This window comes from Pelophylax lessonae (assembly GCF_965119305.1).
Source record: "Pelophylax lessonae genome assembly, chromosome: 2".
Classification (NCBI taxonomy): Eukaryota; Metazoa; Chordata; class Amphibia; order Anura; family Ranidae; genus Pelophylax; species Pelophylax lessonae.
This window is the reverse complement of record NC_138769.1, coordinates 251,092,811-251,119,171: the sequence shown is the minus strand read 5'-3', so window position 1 is coordinate 251,119,171 and position 26,361 is coordinate 251,092,811. Positions and strand designations below refer to the sequence as shown.

At 42.7% G+C, this 26,361-nt stretch overlaps 1 protein-coding gene across 1 annotated transcript in view; it reads left to right on the top strand.

Moving 5' to 3' along the window:
- Window positions 1-1,086: 1,086 nt before the first annotated feature.
- The window catches only part of CAMK1G (calcium/calmodulin dependent protein kinase IG), a 100,400-nt gene continuing 75,125 nt past the window's right edge, over window positions 1,087-26,361 (top strand). Inside the window, exon 1 of the mRNA XM_082246860.1 lies at window positions 1,087-1,228. The gene's annotated coding sequence lies outside the window, so the exon portion shown is untranslated. The remainder of the gene's footprint in view (window positions 1,229-26,361) is intronic.

Sequence of the window (26,361 nt, the reverse complement as noted above, 5' to 3'; positions counted from 1 at the left end):
AGGCCAAGTCCTGAAACCAAGCAGGACTTGGCCTACACGCTGTTGTCCGTCCGCTGTATCTCTGCCGCGGAACAGCGGACTATCTGATGTGAGTTTTTGCTTCATTGCTTTTAATGTACATGTTTTATGACCGTTTTGAATAAATATACTACATTATAAAATATTTCTGGCTCCATGTGGTGAGCAATTTTCATCTAGTGCACCCACGGTGAGAATAAGGAGGACCTTGTAACCTCAGGGAATTTCTCTATTGGGATTCAATTTAAACCTTGGCTCCTGGTGAATTCTGGTGAGCATACACACACACACACACACATATATATATATATATATATATATATATATATATATATGTGGTGGAGGATTGGTGTGTTATGTTACGCACAGGCTGAGGAAGCTCTATCACCCTTTTGTGGATTTCTTGTGTGAACCGTGCTCTACTCTCGAACACCTGTGGAGTTCTTTGCTCTTTTTCCATTGGACATTATGATTTATGGACTTTTCAAGATTTGAACTTTTATTTACATTTTTGGACTGTTTATTTAGCATTTACGAACTACTATTTAGCGCTGCACTCACCCCTTGATTGTCTTACATATAAATATCTGTGTTTATAAATTAAATCTAATCTCATCAAAATGTTTGTCTATTCTCCTTTTTTTATTCGATTATTATGTATTTGCTCAATTTTATATGAAAGTCTTAAAAACAGAGACTGTTGCTGATATTAGTGGTTTGGTTTAATCACTCACTGTCTTTATTTGCTATAGAAGCACCAGTATATGCTTATAGAGAAAATGTGCACTAATATGACATATACACACAACATGAATGCCAGAATATAAAGAATAACACTATCAAAACATACATTAGGATTTGATACGGGCAGCAGCACACAGAAGCTGTTAAGGAAGATAGGTTTAACCATTCATTCACAATTGCACTACAAGCATTGGCTTTTTTTTTTTTTTTTTTTTTTTTTTTAGTCGATAGCTGTCTTGAATACAAATAAAGACACATAAAGCAACTCTCCAGTTGTGGTAGTGTATGTTATATGGCTCATTCCATCCTCCTCTGTGCATGCTGCTTAGTAACCATACAGCGGAGAGAATAACAGCTCTCCTCCCCTCTAATCCCTGATTCTTTCTAACAGAGTACAAGGGTCTATTCTGATAGTCTCAGCTTGAACTGAACATCTGATCAGAGCATCCTATCTACAGATCTCTAGGTAAGGATCCCCAAACTTATTTATTCTTTACATATCATAAACAGGACATGACCTTTTTTTTCTGTTACATCTGCCAACCACCAAGGTAATCTTTAGCGAAATGTACTGTGTGAAATGTGTTGCATCCTCTTCATTTCAGTGTAAGTTTGCTGCAGGGGAATGTTCTGTGCGTGTTACTTCTCAGCCTGCCATATCTGCAGCTTCATTCATTTTTTTTTTTTTGTGTGTTCTTGCATCCATAACACTGATGATACAGGCCTGGCCAGTAATATAAATGTCAGCAGACTGCAGGACTTGCATTTCCAGACACATCATAAAGCTATGTGTCACTATTCGACATTGCAAATAGAAAAACATAAAGGTTAACTTAATTGGGAATGAAGATGCACGCAAGGGATAAGTACTAGTCTACACGGTATAATCCTGAGTTTCAGCTATCATAAGTTCTATTTTTTGTGTTCCTATGTTATAGACAGTGCTTGTTGGTGATGGTGTTGACATCATAGGTTGTCTGTCCATATGTCAAAATAAGCTATATATTAATGGCATAATGTAGTCTGGAACTACAAGAGTTAACAACGCACAAGTGGGAACCAGAACCTGGAAAAAAATCAGGCTCATTGTCAACATGCATTTGTTGTTCAAGGCCACCTTGCATTGTGACTTGTGCTTAAAGAACCCTTTTTATAACACCTATATGTCTACAAGTTCTTCAATATCCTTAGCACATTTTAAGAATTTACCAATGCCAAAAAAATTGATGTGAATTTATATGTAAACTATAGCATGTTGTTTAAGCATAAAATGGAATATGGGGCAAACAACGGGATTTTAATGGTACCATCTCGTCTATGACTAATAGTACTACGTGAAAACATGAATCTTGTTCCTAAAAAATCACATTTTATTATAAATTTTCATTTAAAAACAGTCAACAAGAGACAATAGCAAGTCATATTATAAAATGTGTACACATCTGACAAACATATATCCAATGATTTGATAGTGCAACAAAACAGAGGAAAATCACAGACATCCGGGCACGACCTCGGTATAGTTTGTGAAGTACTCAATACATATACCCACTACCCGACATGTTTCGCAGAGATCCACTTCCTCAGGGGCATAGTGATGTGCAGTATCATAATAAACGAAACAAGGGCGCCAGGTCAGAGTAGTGTTTGAATTAAAAACAAATTTATTGCAATGCACTTACATTTAAGAGAATCCACATCAGCATTCAGGTGAAAAGCATGGATCCCCAACGATAGGTGCCGAGGGGTGGTTGGGACGCAAGCTCCCAGCCACAGGTGTGTTCACACATTCAGGGATGGAGGATGGGGAGTGGATGGTCCGGAGATCCCGAGGGAAGGGGATCTCGCTGTGCCTCCTCCTCCTGGGGACATCTGACGAAGGAGGTTGATCCTCTGAAACGACGTTGCGGCCCACCCTCTCCACAGTCTCAGCTGTCTCCTGCCGGCTTCCGTGGAGGAGCCGCAGATGTCCCCAGGAGGAGGAGGCACAGCGAGATCCCCTTCCCTCGGGATCTCCGGACCATCCACTCCCCATCCTCCATCCCTGGATCTTTGAACACACCTGTGGCTGGGTGCTTGCGTCCCAACCACCCGTCGGCACCTATCGTTGGAGATCCATGCTTTTCACCTGAATGCTGATATTGATTCTCTTAAATGTAAGTGCATTGCAATAAATTTGTTTTTAATTCAAACACTACTCTGACCTGGCGCCCTTGTTTCATTTATTCTGCATGTCTGGAGGGATCCCTCACCTCTTCTAGGAGCAGCCGGTCTTGAACCTCAACATAATTGGACTCTCTCCCCCACATATACTACAGAGACCATCTCATCTTTCAACCCAGGACACCACAATGAAGCACACCTGTGGACAGTTTTTTGGATTTATGACTATGTGACATATATAACATTATGTACAGTCCTTCATTATGTGATTGCAGTGAGCGCTGATCCATTGATCCTGGTCGGTGTAGTATTGTTTTGTATGTGTGCAGTATCAGGAAAGGTATAGTGACTACAATATGAATATATAAAAATGTCAAAAAAACATCACACAGCAGATATTGATACTTTTTTTCTAAAAATGATATACACTTAATGACATTATCTTGTTTTATTAGTATTTGAGAGCATGGCCTCTGGTTCCCTTATGACTGCTGTCTTACAGGTGGGGGCTCTTCGGTCTTACTTGCTCAAATACTAATATAACAAAAAAATGTCATCAAGTATATATGCTTTTGAGAAAAAAAGTATCAATATCTGTTGTGTGATGTATTTTTGACATTTGTATATCTTTATATTGTAATCACTGTACCTTTCCTGATACTGCACACCCCTATGCCCCTGAGGAAGCAGATCTCCGCGAAACATAAGGGGTAGTGGGTATATGTATTGAGGACTTCACAAACTATACCGAGGTCATGCCCGGATGTCCATGATTTTCCTCTGTTATGTTGCACTATCAAATCATTGGATACATGTTTGTCAGATGTGTGCACTAACACACATTTTAAAATATCAGACCCCTGCTGAGGAAGTCGTGGTTTCGACTTAACACGTACGGGGGAGGATCCTGCACACGCTGTAGTACCCATATCGCTGTCCATGCCCGCACTGGCTGAGTGCCAGCTCATAGAGGAGTGTGAGGAGGCGACCACCCTATCCCCTTCATTGTGTCAGTGAAACTGGGGATCTGGTCATCTTTCACCTGGACTACCTTTGTACAGAGGGAGGACAGGAGGAAGCTACCTATCCATACCTATTAGCACCTGTGCGTGCACAAAGCGGGTTTGGCTCATTATAACTTGTGAGCCAAACCAGGAGGTGAGCGGCCAGCATATGCACCAAGGTACTTTTTAGTTATCCAAGCACTAGCACTTGGTCTCTGGATACCTACACAGTTTAGAAGATCATCACCCACTTTTATGGACTCTGGTGCACTTATTTTTATTTTTATTCTCATTTTCACACTATTGTATGTATATGTGTGACCATTTATTTGCATGAGCACTTATTGTGATTTTATTCCTTTATCATAACAATTGTTTTATTCACCAAAATAGTTTTTATCACCTGGATTGTTTTCTTATCACATAATTTAAGAGCACTTGCACTTTGATTGTGATAGATTTTTATATGTATTTATTCATTTACAGACACAGATGTTTTGCTAATTGACACTCATCGTGTATATATAATGTATTTATCCTTTGGCGCTACATAGTTATTATTTTTGACATTATTTAATATGACTTGCTATTGTCTCTTGTTGACTGTTTTTAAATGAAAATGTGTAATAAAAATTTGATTTTTTATGAACAAGATTCATTTTTCCACATAGTACTATTAGTCATAGACGGTACCATTAAAATCCCGTTGTTTGCCCCATATCCCAATTTTTGCTCAATTGTCTCATTTGGTATGAGATACCTTTACATTTTCTTCTCTAGTATCTGAGCTTATTCTATTGTTTATAGCATGTTGTTGACATTCAAAGAGACATGGAAGAAAAAAACAGCAAAGAAAAATAACATAGTTGGCCTTAGCAGAAAAACTTTTCATATCTTTAAGGCCCCCTTTTTTTTTTTGAAGGGATGCCCCATGCATCCCTAAGGGGCAGCGGATGTTAGCAGAGACATGTCCGCTGATATCCCATCCAATCCGATCCGTCAAATCTGGATGGATGGAAACCCTATTTTCCATCCGTCTGGCGGATCGGATCGAATGGGATCGGATGAGAATGGGCGGGCGGTTCGTTCTCATCTGATTCCCCCATAGAGGGCAGCGGGGACCTGGCAGCTCCGTCTCTGCACACAGTGTGGAGACAGAGCTGCCATCTGCCTGCTCAGCGTGACATCGGCGGATCGATCCCCTGCTGAGAAAAACGGAGTCTGCCGACGGAGCGGACAATTTCAAAGGGGCCTAAATGGAAAAGTTATAGTTAAAGTTATGAATAAAATCTGTAGGCAATAGTTCCACTTTTCTGTAGTTAAGACACCTGTAAACAGGGATATTCAAACCTCTTTAATAAAAACGTGAGCTACAAGAAGTATCCCCGATAATACATTCTATTACTTCCATGGCTCTAGTCCTGCCTCCAGAATTGTCATTGCATTTACCTATACCAATTTGCTATATGAGGAATACAAAATGATGGCTATTAAACGAATGTGATAACATTGAAAATGTATGACGAAGACAAGTATTTTTATATAGATTTCTACACATTGGTTGTTTGTGTTTTTAAACCAGTCTAGTCCTGTATTTGATTCACTAAATCTAATGCCAGTTGTCTTCTCATAATCTGATCAGTAATAAGATTATTATTCATCAGTATTATTATTAATTAGTATTAGGGTTAATAGGACCGGTGAATAATGGAAGAAAACCGCTCATAGCGTAACTCTGTTACCAACTTTATTAATCAAATAAACCCCCCTTTTTACATAATGATAATATATAAAATATAGATATATACTGTAGATAAAAGATAAATAGCACAATCATGAATGTCATTATCTCTGTGATTTGTTTTTTTAAAGAGAGCGTAAAGTCTTGTTTTGATTTCTATTAAACTTACAAACATGTTATACTTACCTCCTCTGTGCAATGGTTTTGCACAGGGCAGCCTAGATCCTCCTCTTCTCGGCTTCCTTGCTGGAGCTCCTGGTCCCTCCCTCCTGTTGAGTGCCCCCACAGCAAGCAGCTTGCTACGGGGGCACCCGAGCCAAGCTGCAGCTCTGTGTATCCATTCAGACACAGAGCTGCCATTGGGCCCCACCCCTCTCTCTCCTGATTGGCTAATCAAGTTTGATTGACAGCAGCAGGAGCCAAATGCCATAAATTCACATTCAAAACGTTTTTTTTTTTTTTTTTTAGGAAGTAGGTTATTCCAAACATCTAGGAGTAACATTCACAGTTCTTTCATTGATTTAGACTGTCTTAGTTGCTTCTGTCTCTTTGTGTAATCTCAGACAGACTTAATGATATTGAGATCAATGTGGGGGCTCTACCATCACTTCCGGAATGGGCAGGTGTTCAAATCAAATCTCTCTTCACTTTATTCAAAACTAAAAAAAAAATGTTTTTCCTTTAATTATACTTTAAGCAAAATCTTGACATGTCTATGCACCATTTAAAACACACAGTAAACTGCACTTTATGTATTCAAAGTCAAGTCAAGCGTATGCTTAGCTAGATAGGTTTAGCAATTCAGCTCCATAAAGTTCCTTTGGTTGCTATCAGCTTTCCACCAGCTGATTTTTCCACAATATGCTAAGCTCAGGATTTAGGTGAGGGATACACTGGCAATTAAATCACTTTGCTACTGAAATATGTAACTGCTTGTTGTTTATTGTCTAATTAACATTATTGAGTCAAATGTGCTTTAACATTATTGAGTTCAATGTGCTGCAAAAGAGGATACTTCAAACAAACAATTAATGTCAGTGGCTAAGATATCTAATTTCCCATGTAGCTCTAGCTTTGGTTCTGTAGCCCATTTAAATGGTTACAATTTATTAAGACCTTAGGTTTGTTAAAAGAATTACATTAGTTGTTTGGTGTGTTGGTCTATATATCGGTCTGCTAGTATGTTAGGCACCTTAAAATAAAGAGACAGAGCACCAGGGATTATTTGTAGAGGTGCCATGACAATCAAACTAGGATCTTCTTTAACTTTTTGATCTGTTTGGTGCACTCTTTATTACAAGTGTAGTTATTTTTGTTCATATGCTCTATATTAACTCTGCATGGTTTCCTTTGTCAGAAACTTTATGAGAAGTACATGCCAGATGGACAGCTCACAATCTCATAAATTTAGCTGCAGATGACAACTGGCATGAGCTGTTGAGCTTGAAGGAGAGTTACCTGGTCCCAGAAGGCAGCGCAGTAGGCTGTGGACTAGTTATGGCAGGGACATTTGAGAGGGACTACTTGGATCTCTGACTGGTGCAGGCTCTGAGAAATGAACATTATTGCAAGTTGTATCTAAAAGACTTATTATCAAGTTGAATTGTTTACCTTGGAAGGATCAAGAGTTCCAAAGTTATATTGCTCCAACCCGTAACCATTGAAGTATATGTAGGAAAGTGTAGATTAAATTTGTTATTCAGCATTTTCTACTTTGTGCCATGTAATAAGCCAACAGTTGACTGAGATTTATCAACACTGTGTCTTTAGAGACTTGTGTTGGCTATTGTGAATGATAGCATTCATTAGGGTGGAATGCCCAAATAATTCACCTGGTCCACAAACTGCGAACATGTAGGGTTCAGTGCAAACCCTTTACTGTCAAGAGCCCAAATCCCATCCCTACTGTCTACTATCAAGTTAGCATCAAGATACCTTAAAACATGAAAACAGTTGACAATGGTAGTGCATACTTTCTTAGTTACACATAATGTGTGTGTTAAATGGCTTGCTTGCAGGTTTTTGGTTTGGAATATGTAAGGGATGAACTAAGAGTTGATGAAGCACTTTTGCAAAAAAAAAAGTAAAAGTGGCTATAACAGTCTAAAAAAGTGGCACTTATGGGGATCAATTAGGATGTTTTGTATACAGGGTTTAGGAAAATTGGGTGAACTATATAAATTAATGAATGAATGCTTGTTAATGTGTTGCGCCTAATTTGATAAACATCTGCAACAGTTGTGGTTCTGACACTGACTTGTATGCCAAATTGAGGGATTTCTAGTATTGCACCACTTCTACCATTGTGGCGCAATGCCTGTGCTAAATTCAAAATAAAATACAAACAGTTTGTGTCTTGCGAAAGTGGATCTAATTAAGACTAAATCTATTTGATTTACAGAGAAACAGAGGTCAGAACGGATCCACAAAGATGTGATACATGTATTTGTGCTCAACTCTCTAGCCTAGACCTTTAAATCAAACATCATAAATTTAAATTTAAATGTGTATGCTTACAAAATAAAAATGACATGTAATACTCTCAAAACTCTCATGTATTTATATATTTTTTAATGTTAGTGGGATAAAACAAATGTTAACTGGGCAAATGTGGGGGGTATGCTCACTTAGGTTTTTGAATGTGCAAGGGACTGACTTTAAAACCTCATATTTTGTAAGAACTATCATTGTATATTAAAAGTAATCAGCTGTAACAAAAATTGCTAAGTTAAAACTTATTTGTATTACCTCTTGTAAAATATTTTAAACATGTTAATCTATATCACATGGAACACTAAACCATGATCAAGTAAAAAAAGGAAAGAAAAAAACAATGGAATGTAGTGCAGTGGCCACTTTTTATTTCTATGAGTCCTGTAAGTTATTTGTTTGAAATGTAATTTATGGACCCTAAAAAGATAAAATGCATTACTGGGAAAACTAAAAACAGTCAAGTCAACAACAAATATGGAATCAAAGCCATGTAGCTTACAATGCATGGCATCAGCCCATACCATGATACCTTAGTGTTTTTTTTTTTTTTCTTCCTATGTAGTATATCCACTTCACCTTCATTGCAAAAATAGACAACAATAGGAAATCTTAGAAAACAACAGGAAATTCTTCAGATAGACATTTTAATGTCTCAGGTACTGTAATTTGATAAGTCTCCAATAAAGATGTTACCTTAACCACTTGGTTTGGTGGTGAATTGGCGCAAGAAGAGGTCTCAAAAAAAAAAAAAAGTCTGGTCCTGGGGACCCGGGGGAGGGGGAGAAGGGAAACACCAGGGGTAGGGGGACCCCCAAACAGTTCAGGGGGTAGCTGTCCACTGTAGCGGCTGCCGGCGGAAGAGACAGAAGAGATCTCTGGGGGGAGACAAGAGGGAAGACAGCGCAGCGCCTTCTAAGTGCAGCAAGACATTTATTGAAGTATGTGCAGCAGTATTACACTCACATTTAGTCGGTGAATAAGATGCAGTTTGTCAAGTAATGTTGATCATCAGGAGCATCACTGGAGCAGGTCCTGGTGGTGGAGGCAGTGGATCCCGGTGAGAGCGGCAGGGGGTTCCTCCGTGTGTACAGGGATGGCCTCGGTGGTGTCCGTGGGCTCCTCGTCAACTGGTGGAACGCTGGCACTCGTGGGTCCTGGGATCCTGGAGTCACTCCTGGCGGTGATGCGGGATGCTACGGTGACGTGTTATCGGAGCATGCGCTCCTTCCTCAGGCCGTGGATGCACCATGTTTGGACAGGGCATTTATGCAGTGATAAGGACGGTGGCTCAGGGGAGGCAAAAAGCATGGCTTGAAAGTCTGCAATAGGTGGAATATAGGTGTTTGGCCACTAGGTGGGGTGTGTGGGTACACAAACTGATGTGGTTAAATGCATGGGGAGGGGAATAACAGACCATGTGGGAAACTATAGTGTAATAGGACCGTAGTTGAAAACTAAAAATGGGAGGGGGTTTTGTTTTGGGGGTTTTTTTTCCACTGGGAGGGATGGAGATGACAAGGGAGGGGGGGGGGGGGTTTTGGGGGGATTATGTGTATAAGTGTCATGGATATGTGTTGCTGTGTGTATGGTGCTATGGGATAAGAATAGGGTATATGGTTTGGGCACGGGGACATATTGGGGGGGGGGAGGGGAAGGACATGTTGGGTGTTGGGGGGGGTGGAGGAGGGGAAGATGTGATGTAAAAAAAAAAAAAAAAAACGCATGTACAATAACTGGGGATGGTTTTGGTTGGTTGTAGCTGTTTTGGGGGGGGTTGTGGGGGTTTTTGTTTTCACGGGCAGTTTGATCCATTGATCCGGGGGGGGGAATGGAAGGGTGTTGTGTTGTCTTAACGGAAAAAAAACAAAAAAAACGCACAAATCAATTAGTAAAATCAATTAGTATCAAATCCGAACTTTTGCAACAGGCGATGGGGGGGGGGGGGTATGGCTGGGGATGGTTTTGGTTGTGGTTGTTTGGGGGGGAGGGAAGGGTTGTGGGGGTTTTTTGTTTTCACGGGCGGTTTAATCCGTGGGGGGGTTTAGTGGGGGGCGTGGAAAGAAGGTGGGTGGGGTGCATGGAGAAGCATTACAGTAAGGTGTTGGTTTCTATTTCCTCGTTAAGGCCTCCAGGCGCGAGGGTGTCAAGTGTGTAGATCCAGAACGTTTCTCTGCGACAAAGTCGCTTGTAACGTTCAGTTTGTGGGAATGAGTTGGGGATGGACTCGATGACCCAGACACGCAGACCTGTGGACGATTTCTCATGGTGTTCGGCAAAATGTCTGGGCACACTATGTTTGTCTTTTCCGGCCTCGACTAGGCGGCGGTGTTCGCCAAACCGCTTTCTTAGGGTCCGGATGGTTCTCCCTACATAGACTGGCCACAAGGGCAGGTGAGGCAGTAGATCACGTATTCGGATGAGCAGTTGTGGAAGTGTTTGATGGTGTATGTTTTGCCTTTTAAGGTATCCTACCGAAAGGCCAGAAGCATCAAAACTCTTGTAGCACCGAGCAAACTAAAACAAGAACAAAAAACCCCACAGCCACCCTATGCCTCATCCCGCTTGTTGGGATGTATCAATGCCGCAAAGCCCTTTGCCTCACCTGCAAGCACATACAACATGGACAAAAAGAATTCAACGTAAAAGGCAAAACATACACCATCAAACACTTCCACAACTGCTCATCCGAATACGTGATCTACTGCCTCACCTGCCCTTGTGGCCAGTTCTATGTAGGGAGAACCATCCGGACCCTAAGAAAGCGGTTTGGCGAACACCGCCGCCTAGTCGAGGCCGGAAAAGACAAACATAGTGTGCCCAGACATTTTGCCGAACACCATGAGAAATCGTCCACAGGTCTGCGTGTCTGGGTCATCGAGTCCATGCCCCAACTCATTCCCACAAACTGAACGTTACAAGCGACTTTGTCGCAGAGAAACGTTCTGGATCTACACACTTGACACCCTCGCGCCTGGAGGCCTTAACGAGGAAATAGAAACCAACACCTTACTGTAATGCTTCTCCATGCACCCACCCACCTTCTTTCCACGCCCCCCACTGAACCCCCCCACGGATTAAACCGCCCGTGAAAACAAAAAACCCCCACAACCCTTCCCTCCCCCCCAAACAACCACAACCAAAACCATCCCCAGCCATACCCCCCCCCCCCCAATCGCCTGTTGCAAAAGTTCGGATTTGATACTAATTGATTTGTTACTAATTGATTTGTGCGTTTTATTTTTTATTTTTTTTCGTTAAGACAACACAACACCCTTCCATTCCCCCCCCCCCCGGATCAATGGATCAAACTGCCCGTGAAAACAAAAACCCCCACAACCCCCCCCCCCCCCCCCCAAAACAGCTACAACCAACCAAAACCATCCCCAGTTATTGTACATGCGTTTTTTGTTTGTTTTTTTTTCTTCTTTTTTTTTTTTTTTTTTACATCACATCTTCCCCTCCTCCACCCCCCCCAACACCCAACATGTCCTTCCCCTCCCCCCCCCAATATGTCCCCGTGCCCAAACCATATACCCTATTCTTATCCCATAGCACCATACACACAGCAACACATATCCATGACACTTATACACATAATCCCCCCAAACCCCCCCCCCCCCTTGTCATCTCCATCCCTCCCAATGGAAAAAAACCCCCAAAACAAAACCCCCTCCCATTTTTAGTTTTCAACTACGGTCCTATTACACTATAGTTTCCCACATGGTCTGCTATTCCCCTCCCCATGCATTTAACCACATCAGTTTGTGTACCCACACACCCCACCTAGTGGCCAAACACCTATATTCCACCTATTGCAGACTTTCAAGCCATGCTTTTTGCCTCCCCTGAGCCACCGTCCTTATCACTGCATAAATGCCCTGTCCAAACATGGTGCATCCACGGCCTGAGGAAGGAGCGCATGCTCCGATAACGCGTCGCCGTAGCATCCCGCATCACCGCCAGGAGTGACTCCAGGATCCCAGGACCCACGAGTGCCAGCGTTCCACCAGTTGACGAGGAGCCCACGGACACCACCGAGGCCATCCCTGTACACACGGAGGAACCCCCTGCCGCTCTCACCGGGATCCACTGCCTCCACCACCAGGACCTGCTCCAGTGATGCTCCTGATGATCAACATTACTTGACAAACTGCATCTTATTCACCGACTAAATGTGAGTGTAATACTGCTGCACATACTTCAATAAATGTCTTGCTGCACTTAGAAGGCGCTGCGCTGTCTTCCCTCTTACCTTAACCACTTGCCTACAGTGCACTTTCATCCCCTTCCTGCCCAGACCGATTTTCAGCTTTCAGCGCTCTCACACTTTGAATGACAATTACTCATGCAACACTGTACCCATAAAAAATGTGTGTGCTTTTTTTCACACAAATAGAGCTTTCTTTTGATGGTATTTAATCACTACTGGGTTTTTTATTTTTTGTGCTATAAATAAAAAAAGACTGAAAATATTGTGAAAAAACGCATTTTTCTTTGTTTCTGTCATAAAATTTTGCAAATTAGTAATTTTTCTTCACAAATTTTGGCCAAAATTTATACTGCTACTTATCTTTGGTAAAAATAACCCAAATAAGTGTATATTATTTGGTCTTTGTGAAAGTTAGAGTCCACAAGTTATGGTGCTAATCATTGAAAATTTATCACACTTGATCACACCTGATGTACTGAAGGCCTATCTCATTTCTTGAGACACTAAAAAGTCAGGAAAGTATAAATACCCCCCAAATGACCCCTTTTTGGAAAGTAGACATTCCAAGGTATTTAATAAGGGGCAGGGTGAGTTTTTTGAAGTTGTAATTTTTTCCCACAACTCTTTGCAAAATGAAGATTTTTTTTTTTTTTTACAAATTGACGTATTAACAGGTTATTTCTCTCACACAGCATATGTATACTTGCAACTACACCCCAAAACACATTCTACTACGCACATGTGTGAGACTTTTTCACAGCCTAGCCACATACAGAGGCCTAACATCCAAGTAGCACCGATTCTAGGAGCATAAATTACACATATAATTTCTTGACAACCTATCGCACTTTTGAAGGCCCTGGAGCACCAGGACAATGGAAACCCCCATAAAATGACCCCATTTTGGAATGCAAACAGCCCAACGTATAATTTTTGAGGCATAATGAGTCTTTTGAATATGTAATTTTTTTCCACAAGTTTTTGGAAAAAGTGGAAAGAAAATGAAAACGCATTTTTTTTTTACACAAAGCTGTCCATTTATGCAATATTTCTAACACATAGCATGTACATAGCAAAAATTGCACCCCAAAATACATTCTGCTATTCCTCCTGAGTATGGCGATACCACATGTGTAACACTTTTACACAGCCTAGCCACATACAGAGGCCTAACATCCAAGTAGCACTTTACACAAAGTTGTCCATTTATCCACTTTAAGACTGGGCCTATTTTTGACACTTGGTGTTTACAAGCTAAAATCATTTTTTTTGCTAGAAAACTACTTAGAACCCCCAAACATTATATATATATTTTTTAGCAGAGACCCTAGAGAATAAAATGGAGATTGTTGCAATATTTTTTATCACACCATATTTGCGCAGCAGTCTTCCAAATAAAATTTTTTTGAAAAAAATTCACTTTTTTTAATTAAAAAATAAGAAAACAGTAAATTTAGCCCAATTTTTTTCCATAATGTGAAAGATAATGTTACGCCGAGTAATTAGATACCCAACATGTCATGTTTCAAAATTGCGCACGCTCACAGAATGGCGCCAAACATTGGAACTTAAAAATCCCCATAGGCAACATTTAAAAAATTTCTGCAGGGCTCAAATTATTGCTCTCGCTCTAATGATCGCGGCGATACCTCACATGTATATGCGGGTCCGGTAAGCTGGGAAAACGTCTGGGACGCGGCGGGAGGGGGGGCACCGTAAGGGTAATTCCGCTGTGAATCCGCCACTGGGACCACCCTTATCTGAAAGCCGACCGCCCGCCGTTTAAAAAAATACCAGGATTATGGCAGCTATCTGCTGCCATAACCCCAGTATTTAGCTTTTAATGGCCGACGTATATAGTCGTTAGGCGGTCGGTAAGTGGTTGCATGTATATAGCAAAAATTGCACCCCAAAATACATTGTATAAAGGAAAGTGTACAGAAATAGTCCGAGTCCATCTCCCATCCGCTACTATTAGCGATGTCAAATTCTGAATCGGATTCGGGATTTGATTTGGATACTGATGAGAGCTCCCCGTGCTCTCATCAGTCATGGAGAGGACCTGAAGGGCCTCCTCACTGCTGTACATCCTTTTTGACATGCTGGCTGTGATGGGCTGTGCGACGGGTGACGGTTGACTGCGGATGATCACTGATGGGTGGCAGGTGACGGTCACTGATGGGGTGACAGATGACGATGACTGATGGATTGACAGATGACGATAACTGATGGGATGACAGGTGACAATGAGTGATGGGGTGACAGGTGACGATGACTGATGGGGTGACAGGTGACAATGACTGATGGGGTGACAGATGACAATGACTGATGGGGTGACAGGTGACGATGACTGATGGGATGACAGGTGACGATGATTGATGGGGTGACAGATAAAGATCACTGATGGGGTGACAGGTGACGATGATTGATGGGGTGACAGATGACAATCACTGATGGGGTGACAAGTGACGATGATTGATGGGGTGACAAGTGACGATCACTGATGGGGTGACAAGTGACGATGATTGATGCGGTGACAGATGAAGATGACTGATGGGGTGACAGGTGACAGTGATTGATGGGGTGATAGGTGACGGGCGATGGTCACCGATGGGTGACAGGTGACGGGCGATGGTGCACGGCGGTACTGATGGCAGTCTCTGGTGACAGGTGAACTTTAGGCTACGTTCACATGTGAGCGTAGCGATCGTGGGCAGAATCACCGCGATTCTGCCCGCGATCCGGAAATCATTGCAAATCGCGGGACACCTGTGCGTTGCCCGTGATTTGCAATAGCACCCCAAACGCTGTGCGATGTTGCCACGATTTCCGCCTGCCGAATCACAGTAACATCGCGCAAACAACGCATGACGCCCCAAAGAAGCTCTTGTACCTTTTTTGGGCGTCATGCGTTGTTTGGCGGAAATCGCGGCAACATCGCACAGCATTTGGGGTGCTATTGCAAATCACGGGCAATGCACAGGCTTCCCACGATTTGCAATGATTTCCGGATCACGGGCAGAATCGCTGTGATACTGCCCGCAATCGCTATGCTCACATGTGAACGTTATGGGTGTCAATTTCTGGGCACTGATGAGGTGACTATTGGGTGACAGGTGCAATTGGGAGGGGCTGAGGACTGTGTGGGGACATTTATTGGTGTGATTTTACTTTTACAGGTACACAGAGCAGTAACTCACTGTTTCTGGCTCTGCTCTCCTCACACTGGAAACTGTGTGAGGGGAGAAGAGCTAGTAACAGTGAGTTACTGCTCTGTGTTTACATTTTGTGATCGGCTGTGAATGGATTCACAGCTGATCACATAGTAAACAGTCACTGTCAGTAACTGTTTACTACCGCCGGTGACTAGCTGTGTTCCTAGGGAACACAGAGTCACTGACATGACCGTGCTGCGCGGTCCTGATCGCGCATGCGCGGTCTTCTTCCGGGCTCCTCTATTGTGATCAGCTGTGTCATTGGAACACAGCCGATCACGTGGGAAACAGCCATGCCCATTGGCTGTTTCCCCCCTGCCGGTGACGGGCTGTGTCCCGGGGACACGCCGACACCGGCAGTGCAGGGCGGCGCACACACGATCGCGCGCCTGCCCTGCTTGAATGGGCGGATGTCATATGACGTCCGCCCAGAACAATGGCCGCACCGTCCCGCCGTCATTTGACAGCGGGCGGCAAGTGGTTAAGAAATAGCCAATAACACATTTAGACCACCGGTTGACCTCAAAGATGCATGCCCCAGTTGAAAAGCATTGCACCAAATTCAAGTACAAGTTCTAGACTGGTACATGAATTTAAAGCATGGTGCTCTACCTTAAGAACTACCACAAGACACTTTTGAAAAATCTCTCTGCACCGTCTATCATTTCTAGGTAATATGTGTTGTTTGTTTATGGTATTTTCTTTTTTTTGTTTACTATATATTCTGTGTTTTCAGTGAACTTCTTGAAATCAAAACCAGCAGAAAGTCCACTAAATCCAAACCCCATTAAATTCCATGGGAGCCGAAACTAGCTTTTTCAAATCCCTTTTCACTTCTATTAGGTATTATTTTTGAAAAAAGAGCACAAAGAGCTTGGCACTTCCATTGGGGACATATACAAATGCAAAAAAATGTTCTCTCCACTTTCTGAACCACACCAGGTATCATGCTCTTCAACATATATTGAGGGACTAGGACCTCTTCCCCACATAAAATGCTCCAAGAAAATATGGAAGATTGTGGGGGGGAGCCTATAGGAATCTGGAAGACTGCCTTATAATAAGGGGCCCCCAGATTCCCACCCCCTCTCAAAGGGAAGGAGTATAAGGATGCATTAGTACCTCTTACCCAGTACTACAAATTAAAAGTAATTAAAGACACCCAAACCTGTAGGAAAGTCCTTTATTACCAAATAAAATGTAAAAAAAAGTTCCCCCAATGTAAATCCATCATCAATCTTGTTGTCAGCTGATGTAGATCTATCATCAGTCAGAATGACCCGCTGTCCAAAATATTTACCTGCTAGCATGAAAGATGATGCTTCCTCACCACATTACCACTGCTAAGTGAAAAATTACCCAGCGAAGAAAAAACTGGCCATATTTGACCAGTTCACCCATCTGAATTGCCAGCTGATAGAATGAAAATCCACAGCCTTGGGGATCCTGGGGGATGTTTCTGACCAACAATGGTTATGATCATATTTGGGCAATGTTGTCACCTGGGATCCCCAGCTACTTGGTTTAAATTCTAGTAACTGGGGATTCAAATGAGCAAACTTGTCAGATATGGCCAGTTTTTTCAGTGGTTTTTATGTACCTCAAATAGGCTTTGTGTCAAATGTAAAAATAACCTAAATCTCATTCCTAGTCATTAGCTAATACCATCAGTATTTCCTCCTAGGAAATAAACAGACTTATTTGTATATAGCCTGCACCAGTACCATAGCTTAAACCAGCTTCAACAATACCACCACCTTACAAAGTTACATAGTAGGTGAGCTTGAAAAAAGATACCAGTTCATCCAGTTCAACCTGTGGTGTGTGCATATGTTTATGTCATTAGTAAATAGTATATCCCTGTATGTTGTGATCGTTAAGTTGCCCATCGAAAAGTTTTTTGAAACTATTGACTCTCCCTGCTGATACCACTGCTTGTGGAAGAGAATTCCACATCCTTACCGCTAGTATATAACCCTTTACACAGTTTGAGGTTAAACTGCTCCAATTTCAGGGAATGGCCATGTGTCTTTTTAAACTTCCTTTCACTGAAAAGTTTTTTTCCCAATGCTAGGGTCACTAGTAAGGTATTTGTATATTGTTATCATATCCCCTCTCTAGCATCTCCTCTCCGGAGAGAATAAGTTCAATGCTTGCAGTCTTTCCCCATAGCTGAGATCCTGTAGTTCCTTTTTAGCTTTGTTGCCCTTCTCTGAACTCATTACAGTTCCAGCACATCTTTTTTGAGGACTGCTGCCCAGAACTGGACGGCATACTCAAGATGTGGCCAGACCAGAGTCTTGTAGAGCGGCAGAATTATAGTTTTATCTCTGGAGTAAATCCCCCTTTATTGCATGCTAATATTCTGTTGGCTTTGCTTGCAGCAGCTTAGAATGGCATGCCATTGCTGAGCCTGTCATCTACTAGGGCCCCCAGGTTCTTTTCCATTCTGGATTCCCCCAGAGGTTCTCCCCCTAGTGAGTAACTTGTGTTAAATTTTTTAGCACCCAAATGCATTACTTTTACATTTTTCAACATTAAACCTCATTTGCCATGTAGTTGCCCACCTCATTATTTAGGTTGTCTTGTAAGGTTTCCACATTCTGCACAGAAGTTATTGCCCTGCTTAGCTTTGCATAATCCGCAAATATGGAGATTGAGCTATTTATCCCATCCTGTCAGGAAGGGATTGCCAGCAGACAAGATGGCTCCCTCAGGCAGCTTCATGTTTCATGAGTTCCACATATAATGGGTGCATGGGCGTGGATGCATACGCGCCGATGCACCAATGTTCCCCGGAATGCGAATGGCTGTGCACGTGCGTGCATTGGCGTGCACGTGCGTGCATTGGCATGCACTGCGCATCCCGTAACAGATGATGGTGCCAAATAGACTATTTAAAATGGGTCAGTACCCAGGATCAGTGCTGTCTTGTCTACAGCGTTCCTGTGATTGTCCTGTTTCCTGTTACTCTGGATCTGTTTCCAATTATTGACCCAGCTTGTTCTGACTACTCTTGCTCTCCAACTGTATCGACCCCAGCATGTACTTTGACTCCTTTCCTGTCTCCGCATCTGTACCTGATCTGACCGCATGTGTATGACCTGGCTTGTCTGACCCTGTCTATTTACCAGTCCTTATGGAACTACCTAGCTGCAAGCATCTGTCGGTTAGTCACTGAGGCCTGCTATTCTGCTCACTACATCCAAGTACCCGCCTGTTCGAGTTCACAGAACATCCGCTGTCATCTAGCATACCAGCCTAACAGAAGTCCAGCAGCTAGCAAGACCACCGGCACTGCATTACTGCGCTACCTGTCTACTCTATCAGGGGCCCAAGTCAGAGGTGTAAAAGAGGCGTTCCTCTGCATATTAGGCTCTTTTACCAAGTACTTACCACAACTTCCATATCATTTATGAATAAATGAAACAGAATTGGTTCCCAGGACAGAGCCTTGGAGGACCTTACTTTCCACACCAGACCATTCTCAGTATTTGCTGTATTTAGAGTATTATCAACACCCCTTGGGCCCACCCCTGCAGCCAGTTTTCAATTCAGGTACATACCCTATGGTTCATGCCAACAGACCTCAATTTGTAAAGTAAACGTTTGTGGGAAACTGTATCAAATGCCTTTGCAAAACCCAGATACACCCCATCCACAGGTCTTCCTTTATCTAGATGGCAGCTCACTTCCTCAAAGAATATTAATTGATTGGTCTGGCAAGAACGATCTTTCATGAATCCATGATGATTACTACTAATGATACTGTTTTCATTACCAAAATCTTGGATATAATCCATTATCTCCTCCATTAGCTTACAGACTATTTATGTTAGACTGACTGGCCTGTAGTTTCCAGGGATATGTCTCGGGCCTTTTTTCAAATATTTGTACCACGTTGGCTTTCCTCCAATCAGCTGGTACCATTCCAGTCAGTAAACTGTCCATAAAAATTTGAAACAACAGTCTAGCTATCACCTAACTGAGTTCCTTTAGGGCCCTTCGGGTGCCAGCCATCTGGTCCTGGTAAATTATTTGTGTTAAGTTTTTCAAGTCTATTTCTGACACTGGCTTCTTCTGCCACAAGGGTGCATTCTGTGACGTGTTATTAACACTACTTTTTTTGTGAAAACTGAGAAGAATGAATTTGAAAGCAATGCCTTCCCTTTGGCTTTTGTAACCAAATTCCCTTCATTATCCTTTATGGGGCCAATATGCTCAGACTTACTTTCTTACTGTTAATATATTTAAAACATTTCTTGTGTTTTTTTTTTTACTCTCCTCCACTCTGTGCCTTTTGTGGTCTATTTTAGCTGCTCTGATTGCGTTCTTGCACTTCTTATTGCTTTCCTGGTATTCTTGGAATGCTGATACAGCCTCATCATCCTTATATTTTTCGAAGGCTCTTTTTTCACTTTTATATGCATTTTTGCATTATAGTTTAACCACCCAGGTTTATTCTTTTTTTTTTTTTCTTCTTTTTCCCCAGGTTTATTCTTAGCTCTTTTTTATGTATTGGCCATTGGAATAGACTGGCCAATATCTTTTCCTAGTATATTTCTGAAGCACTCCCATTTTTCCTCAGTGTTCCTAGGATTTTAGCCCATTTAATATTGTGCAGTATAGAGCATAGTAGTTGGCTCTTTTGAAAGTCAGTGTACTTGTATCTCCCTTGTGTTTCCTTTTCTTGTGGTTTATACTGAATATAATTACCCTGCGATTGCTGTTTCCTAGGTTGCCCCGTGCTTCCCATCCCCTCTCAGGTCTGTGTTGTTTGTAATCAGTAGGTCTAGTAATGCCTCGTGTTGGTGCATTCATCAACTGACCCATAAAATTATCCTGCAAGACATTTAGAAAATTGCAAGCCTAAAATGAGTGAGCAGTGCCTTTTGCCCTGTCAATATCTAGATAATTAAAATCCCCCATCAAAATAGCACAGCCCTGCCTTGCCACCATTTCTAGCTGTGATAGGAGGTCAGCCTCCTCCTCCTCCCTTAGGTTAGGGGGCCTTTAGCATAAGTCCACTTTTACTTTCCCATTAGTTCGCTCCCTTTGGAGCTCCAACCACAGGGATTCCACCTCCTCCCTTGCTCCATAGGCAATGTCATCCCTCAAATTTACTTACAACTCATTCTTTATTTACAGGCATATCCCTCCCCCTTTCCTACCCACCATGTCCCTACAATATAGTGAATTGGAGTAAGTATAAGGAGTTTCTAAAATTCACACAAAATCCTCCTCGTAAATAAGCAGCTCCAGGTCTCCATTTTATTAGTTAGACTTCTAGCATTTGTTTACATGCCTCATAATTTTGTCCTGTCGCATACTATTTCTTTGTTAGTTGTTATGAGGCTGCAATTGAAATTTGCCAACGTACTTACCTTGTGTTTAGGTATACTGGTCTTCTACCACTAATGCCCCAATATAACCCACTGAACCTTGCTTATTGCTGGCTATCACTCCATCTGGTCCCACCCCCACCTAATATGGCCATCTGTCCTCCCAACAGAGCTGCACCCTACCCATTTAGATGCAGCCCATCTCTGCTAAAGAGCCAGTAACTGACTCAAGTCAGCCCAGTTCTCCAGGAACATGGGCTCCCTCCTTTTTATACAAGCTTCTCAGCCTAAAGTTGCTTTATTACTACTGCCATTATGCCATTCTGACACAATCTGTCAGTTGTGCTATTGAACAAAGAATATCTATTGATTCATTTTTGCACCATTTTTGGAAATCTATCAACCATAGTTGCTTCCTGTTGTTAGTGCTGTATTCTACCATCGTTAAAAAAAAAAGTGTCTGAAAAAAATTCAGAAAAAAGCTTTGGGTTTTTCAGTTAGCAAATTGCCCCACACTATTATCACCTAATCCTTCTATGTTTGTAAAAAGCAACAGTTATTTCAGTCCTACCGTAACCTTATGAAGTCTGACCATCCTTTTCACAGACCCATTCTTTCGATACCCAAACAAAAAAGTCCATAAAATTAATTTAAGGGAATATATGGAATATCATGGAATATATAATCCAGAACAATGTCCTAATGTTCACTAGGAAGTGAGGGGACACAGTCAGCATTGCATACCTGGCAGGGGATCTAACCCTTTAAAAAAAAAAAAAAGTCTATTTGGAAATTGAGTGGTTTTAAATGAACAAGGTTTTTTTTTTTTTGTACTTTAATGCATTCTGTGAATTAGGGTAAAAAACCTTTTGCATGCAGCTCCCACTTATACTTATCTTAGTCTAATCTTGATCCAGCAATGTGCACAAGAGCAGCAGCTCTCTTGGCTCTCTCTCACTCCTCATTGGAAATTGAAGCAGCAGTGGTGCCACTGGCTCCTGCATCTGTGAATCACAACCAGTGAGTAGAGAATGGCTTGGGGAGCCAGTCTGCATGATGAGGCCACAACTTTTTGCATTTAGAACAAGACTAGAGATTTTTTGAATAAATTCTGGTGTCTCTTTCGCAGACTTTGGATAGAAGTAACAGGTGCAAAAAAATTGGTCTTTGGGTGTCAGTGGTGCCTTCATACTGTAACCCTATAGAGGTACTCTTGATGAAAGCAAGAATTGGCCTGGCTGTCAAAAACTGAAATGATATGCACCTGTCAAACAAGTGTGGGAAAACTGGTCTTTGGGTGTTGGTGGTGCCTTCACATAGTAACCCTATAGAGGTACTCTTGGTGAAAGCAACAAGAATTGGCCTTGCTGTCAAAAATTTAAATGATATACATTTAAAAAGGTGGAGAAAATCTGGTCCTCGGATGTTGTGCCCATGAAACCTACACTAAAAAATTTCCTCCAGATTAAATAAACACCCACAAAGCTAGGCAGCCTGGACAGTTTTTCAGAGATTCAAGATCCAGAAAGTACTTAATCAGTGACATCAGCATCAGGGGCTTGATAGCTGCTGGTAATCCAGAACTGATTCATTTTGATAAATGTCAGCTGCTCCACAGAGTCTATGGACAGACGCGCTCTCATATCTGTCACAAAACCTTTGGCATCACTGAATTCCACTTGCATACAATGTCAACTGCATGAATGTCAATTGCATACTGAGCAAGTTCTGGCCAGTGGTCTATTCTCATGACCCAGTAACCCAGTGGATCATCAACTGGAAAGCTCTCAATGTCTGGTTTTTGCCCCTGAATAATCTCCCACAATATTATGCAGACGCTGCTGATGGAACGTGGAAGCTGACAGCCCTGGGCGCAGAGGACTAAAAATAAATTTGAAATGCATTTTTGAGGCGGCTCTCTTTCCCAATGCTCCTCTCGTGACCAAGAGAAGCCTCAAAACTACATTTTCCACCAGACAGTAACCTACCAGAGTCGGGAAAGGCATTACATAAGCTCCTCTTTAAGGTGTTCTTAAGAGATTTCATCTTCTGCTCCGGATGATGTCTGGATGGGACAGGATGAGTTGTGAGACTTTCTCCTTGTAACAGTCAAGGAGGGTTGCTAACCAATAGTGATCCTTCTCCTTGATGCCACATATTCTTGGGTCCTTTCGCAGGCTTTGATGAATTAGGAAGCCCATGCACCGCAAGTTTGCGAAGGCATGAGAAGCAGACTCCTCTGGGTTATTGAGGATTACAGTATTTGGAACTGCCCCCTCCCAGCCACGTACTACTCCCAAGGGTTCTGGGAATGGAAAACCATCTGTTAAGGGTTGATATATGTCTTGCTCTTCTCCAATGCCTTGTGTGTTCTGTGGCGTGGTAAGAATAGTATCTGCATAAAATGGGCCATGAGAGAAAAGGAAGTCCCCCTCTTCACTCTGTCTCAAGTGCTCTGTCCATAATGCCACACAGTCTGCTCCAGCAGGAACACAACAGGGATTCTGTCACTGAGGCATGCATTGTCATGGCTCATCATCCTTGTGGCCTCCTCAAATGGTGACAGCACAGTGCATGCATCCTTTGCCAGCAGCCATTGGCGTGGGGCCTATCATTGAGCCATACTCACACAGGTACTCATAGACGGCCCTCTACTGGATGTGCAGCCACTGTTGGTGGGCATGTCACAAATCAGGAAGCCAACCGAGCACTGGCTGTGTATGAATGCCTGAAATAGCTACAGACTCTTCTGGTCTGCTTTAGCAGATCTTCTGACCCTAGGTACCTATTTAAGAAACACTTCACCACCAAATGGAGGACATGTTCCAGGCATGGCATATGTGTCAACTTCCCTGTCTAAGGGCAGACAGGAGGTTTGTGCCCTTATCCCACACCACCATTCCTGGCTCCAGCTGGCGTAGCGTGAACCACCTCTGGGCCTGTTCCTACAAAGCTGAAAGAATCTCTGCTCTGGTGTGGCTCCTGTCCCCTAGACAGACCAGCTGAAGCACTGCATGGTACCCTTTTAGCCTGACTCATTAAATAGCCCCTTGATCACTTAGGGGGTACTTCTGGTTCATAGGACAATTCAGCAGAGGAGGGCATGGAGGAGAAGGAGGAGGGGGTGGAGCTGACAAATCTTGCATCATCACCACTAGCTGTATGGAGACATGGCAGCACTACATGTTGTAGAACTGTGCCCTGTCCTGCATCTTTCTGAGTTGCAAGCAGTTACCCAGTGTGCTGTGAACTAAATATATCATCCCTGACTGTTCTTGCTGGACCCCGTGTCAGCAGTAACGTGGATCTTGCGGCTGACTGCCTTGACCAATGATGTCAAATGTTGCCTTCCATGTGATGGTAGAGAGCTGAAATGGCCTTACGTGAAATGAAATAGCGACTGGGAACCTGCCAATGGGGTACAGCACATTCTGCAAATTCACTGAAGGGGGCAGAATCCACCAGATGGAAAGGCACGAGTGATAAAGCCAGCAGCTTTGACAAGCTTGAATTTAGACGTTGGGCATGTGGGTGGCAGTGACTGTATTTTTTTTTTCGCTGTAGTAGATGGGGCAGAGTAATTTGCCTGCTATAGTCTACAGCTGGTGGTGTGCTACTGGCAGACATGCTGCAAGGACCTGGGACACCCTGCACTATACCAGCATCACTGTCAGTGAGAGATCATGTGGTAAAGCGCGGGTAGACCGGAAAGGGGAGGAATGAAGGGGGAGCAGAATTGCATCCCTTTTCTGTGGATTTCAGGTGCTTTTGCCAATGGGCTGAATGGTGGGAGGTTTAAAGCCTTGTCAAGCATGTGGTACCCAAATGGCTGGTGTTTTTGCCACGCTTGATGTGCTTGAGGGAAAGTTTGTAAATTGCAACTGTACAATTGGCTGCACGTGTTATAAAATAGGCCCAAACAGCTGAGCTGTGGGAAGTGGGCTGGGAGATAACAGCTCCACAATCTGGTGGAATAGGGAGGCTGCTCTCTAGTCTTCCATTTTAGCTGCCTCTTTGGGGTATTGCCAACCCTCACTTTCCTCCTCTGCTCTATCAGCCACCTAAATCACATCAGTGACCTCATTATCATCATCCCCTCCATCCTCATTATCACTGGAGACAACTTGGCAATACACTGTGGCTGGGGGAACATGAATGCCAATATGGTGTTTACCAGTGTTCTCCCCTCTCTGTAGGCTCATGTTCCTACCTTCCTCAACCTCAGAACCGAGATCTGAATAAGGTAATGACTGTGCATCATCAAGAAGCAAATGGCTAGTGCTGTGTTCAAATAACTCAGCTGACTCCTCCATGCTTAATGCTGGGGCTATGTCCAGAGTAGTTAGGGGGCCGACAAGGAGGCAGGATAAGTCACTCGTCAGATGCAGTGGACTGTGCACTAGTCTCTGCTTAGGTGATGAAGGATGAGGATGGTTTAGTAAACCAGTCTACCACCTCCTCTGCATTCTGTGGCAGGATAGCATAGGCAACATCCTAAATAGAGGAAATGATGCCCTGCCTGAGGACAGAGTATGTCTACGTGGACACATACCCTACTGGCCCCCTCACAGTGCCATGGGAACGTCTGCCTCTCTTGGTTGGCCTCCCAGACATGATGGGGGGGGGGCTTATTAATAAATTGTAATAAAGATGTGGAAATGTGTACGTGGATGCACTTTAATCAAAAGAAAGTGATGTTTGGTGCACTTTAACTTGAGTACTCACTACACAGACACACTCCACTGACACACTACAATATACTGCACTGTTGTAAAATTGCATGGACACACTGCTGCAATATATTGTGGTAAAGGTGCACTAATGCACTGAAATATACTGTACTGAAATATACTGTGTTGAAATTGCACCCACGCACTGAAATATACTGCGTTATACATGCACTAACGCAGTGCAATATACTGCAGTAAACATGCACCAACGCACTGAAATATACTGTGTTAAATGTGCACTAACACACTAAAATATACTACGTTAGAAGCGCAGTAACGCATTGAAATATACTGCGGTAAGTGCGCACCAAGGCACCAAAATATACTGCGTTAAACGTGCACTGTTGCACTGCAATATACTGCAATAAACGTACACCAGCGCACTGAAATATACTGTGTTAAATGTGCACTAACGCTGAAATATACTGCGTTAAACGTACAGTAACGCCCTGAAATATCCTACGTTAAATTTGCACTAACGCACTGAAATACACTGCATTAAACGTGCACTAATGAAATACACTGCGTTAAGCCTGCAGTAACACACTGAAATTTACTGCGTTAAACATGCAGTAATACACTGAAATATACTGCAGGAAACCTGCCTAGACAAAATAAACTGACACTAAAGGAAAAATGTATGGTCAAACTACACTCACACTGCACTATCACTAGGTTCACACTAAACTGATATTCTACAA